General features: G+C 32.3%; 1 long non-coding RNA gene across 1 annotated transcript; it reads left to right on the plus strand.

The window, feature by feature from the left end:
• On the plus strand, positions 1 to 3021 carry LOC116402634. The gene is made up of 2 exons (XR_004215089.1): positions 1 to 339; positions 2759 to 3021. It is a non-coding gene; the product is annotated as an uncharacterized LOC116402634 (long non-coding RNA).
• The last annotated feature ends 391 nt before the right edge of the window (positions 3022 to 3412 follow it).

Genomic DNA, 3412 nt, shown 5'->3' on the forward strand with positions numbered 1-3412 from the left:
AGAAGGGAAGTCGTGTTCGCCATACACGACAACCTTCACAAATTTGTTTTTCTATTTTCTTTTCCCTATGAATATTAATTCTCATCTCCCTTCCACTTCAATATTTCCCTCTACAGAAAAAACCCCACTTGCTCTATACCCACCATTTCCATTTCCATGGAAATGGTTTCAAGCTCTGATTTCCATACCCTTTTCTCTCACATTTTCCTTTGTCTTCTCTTCTTCTCTCTTCATGTTCAACCAAATACTTCCCCACATAAGTGTATGAATCTATTTTTCAAGCTGATTGTGTGTTGTTCTCTGCTGCCGCCATGGTCATCTCGACTTTCGTTAAGATCGGTGAGTTAGGCGAATGTTTAGAATGTTTATTGTAAAATTTTAATACCAATTAAAGGTTAATTGAGAACAGTTTATTATTAAAATTAGAGGTTAATTTAGACTTTAAATTAAGTTTATTATTGAAATTGATTTTGGTTGCATGCCTTTGGAAAAGGTCCATTTTACAAAGCTTGAGGATGGGTGAACTTTTCCATTAAGGTTGAGAGGATTTTTTAACATCTATTTGGGCAATTTTGGTAAACTAAGATAATTAAAATAGTAATTTGTTGGCAAAATTTGTTAATTAAATTTTGGTTATGCCTATGTAGAATTGTGGTTTTGTTTGTAACAAGGAACTTAACATAACCTATGGTTGGGGTTCTACTACTAGATCTCTGATTAAAGGTTCGATTACTGTGTGATAATGGTGATACAACTATATGCATAATTTGTGATATGTTTGTGGTGGTAAACAATCTCTATAGCCTAAGGTTACCTTGAATTATGAAGGGTAGCCTTTGGATTAGATTAAGGCGGTGAAAGGATAAACATTTGTATATGCTTATTATGGGTATTGCCTATGCTTATTGTAAAGTATGATATGATTGTTTACATGCCTGATATGGATTGCCGATATGATATGTTATGAATTATACTGTTATGACCTTGTAGAAAGCGTCGGAAGATCCTCTATTTTTTTAAATAAAAAATACTGCAAAACCCAGAACGAGATCTAAGCAAACGAATAGAACTCATTTTTCTGCAAAAATAATAGAAGTTTGAGTAATCCAAGTTGCTTCTTTAGTGTTGCAGAACCAATGAAATTCAATCAACAAACTCAACATTATAGATTTACACATGTATATGTATATGGAAGGGTATTTGAAGCGATAAAATCAATATTGCTCAACAATAAGATAAAGAAATCAAATAAAACTTTATAACCATGTCATAGATATCATTCGGATACAGGATTTGGTGATACATTTCTAACACCAAAACAAACTCTAACACCATAAGAGAGAAGGAAATTAGTTTGGCATAGGTTACCAATAGCATTAGCCACAAATGTTCCCGATTCTGATGATAATGAGATCCACACGTTGCTACTTTTTGTTGTCGCTGTTGTAGCTCCTTGATAACTTCCCATATCCGATCTTTCACCTCACAAAGACACCACTCAACCTCCGAGTTCTGGATTCTACTCCTGCTTCTTTGAAGAGACTAAGATTGAGATGAGAAAAAAGGAGAAAAAAAGAAGAAGAGGATGATATTTTACGATGTGAAGAAACAAAAACAATGGCATCTGAAGAATAAGAGTTTTGAAGAACAACTGTCGACGCTGCCTAAAAAGCATTGGGAGTTATTCAACAACTACTAATGCTTTTAATAAAGCATCAACAATTCCCTTCTATTTACCGATGCTACCTAAAAAGCGTCAGGAGTTATCTTTTGTCTCCCGATGCATGCAAGCATGCATCGAAAGATATTGGATGCGTCAGGAGATGCCTTATCTCTCAATGTCATCTCTCTCGAAGGTGTAAAGCAGCATTGAGAGATCTAGAATTTCTTATAGTGTATCTTGCTCTAATCCAAGCTTTTCAATTTATAGCCAATAAGGTTACAAACTCACACTTATGTCCATACCTTAATCCTCATTTTCATCGTCATTTCATATATTTGCAATCAGATGACCTCTTTAATCCTTGAAACTAAAGTTGCAACGTCTTTATCTCAATCACCTCATAAGGATCCTTTGCAAACACAATCCAACCTTACCCATAAAAAAATTATGAATCTTCACATTTTCCACAAGTGTCATGCATTCTTTTTTTCTTTAACTCATCAATTTTTTACTTAAATGATTTTTACAAAAAAAAAATAAATAGATATGAATTCAAATCTTAAATGGGATGACAATCTAGTAAGATTTAGTTATAAGATAGATTTAGTTATAAGATGATGAATTGTGAAGACTGAATGAAACGCTAGGTAGAATCATTAAATTTTTTTTATCGACAAGGCCAAGTTGTGTTTGCGAATGATTCTAGACAATTGGGATGAAGATGTTGCGACTATAGTCTCAATGATTAAAGGAAAGATCCAACTACAAATAGATGAAATGGGGATTAAGGTATGAGCATAAATGTGAGTTTATAAATTTATAGGGCCCTTGCAAAAATAGCAAAAAAAATTATGATAATAGGGTTCATGTTACTACATGTTATAAATTGCAAAAGTAGCAAATTTAAAGTCGATAACTCTATGATTACCGTTTGATAGTCCTATGATTATCATCGGATATATATCACTAATTTTTTCATATTCGCAATATGCAAAAAAAAAAAAAAATAGGTGTTATGAGATGCTTTTTTTCTAAATGTTTTTGTCATTTGATGAAATTTCTCTAAATTTATTGGCTAACAATGGAAAAGTTTAGGTTAAAGTTAAGATATGAGTTCATCTTCATACGTGGGGAGAAGTATCAACTTGTTGTATAAAGCCCAATGTGCTACCTATGTATATATGAGGAAGAAAGGAAGATAGGAAGATGATGATTAAGAGATGTGAATTTCCTACGATATTATCAATTGATGAAAGTATATGGAATATATTATTCATTTATGATGGGACTGAGTGGGACTACCACAAAATTTCAAATCCTTCTTATACAAGGTATTTGCCAAAATCTATAATTTTTTATAATGTTGGTTCTCGTGTTAAACCAAACCAAATTATGCAAATATAATAAAAACGTTGTAATTTTTTTAAAAAAATTATCATTCTCATGATTTTGGAGTTTCATTTCTAGAAATGGGAACCATCCAAGCTCTTCAGGTGTGAATTTCTTCGTCAAATTTGTTTTTCTCGGATTGAGAGTTCTAAACAAGTGTGTTATATTATACCTTTTGAAGTTAATAAGCTTCTCATGCTCTAAGCTATTGTTCTCCTTCTACGTGGACTAATTCTTTTCTCATTTGGCTCTCAACTTTAAGTTCATGAGCGATGTGCCTACCTCTTGATTTAAAAGCTAATCGTGCACCAATAAAATTGATAATTAAAGTATTTTGTACTAATCAATTGGTTTTATTCT

This window comes from Cucumis sativus, chromosome 3 (genome assembly GCF_000004075.3).
Source record: "Cucumis sativus cultivar 9930 chromosome 3, Cucumber_9930_V3, whole genome shotgun sequence".
NCBI classification, from domain to species: Eukaryota; Viridiplantae; Streptophyta; class Magnoliopsida; order Cucurbitales; family Cucurbitaceae; genus Cucumis; species Cucumis sativus.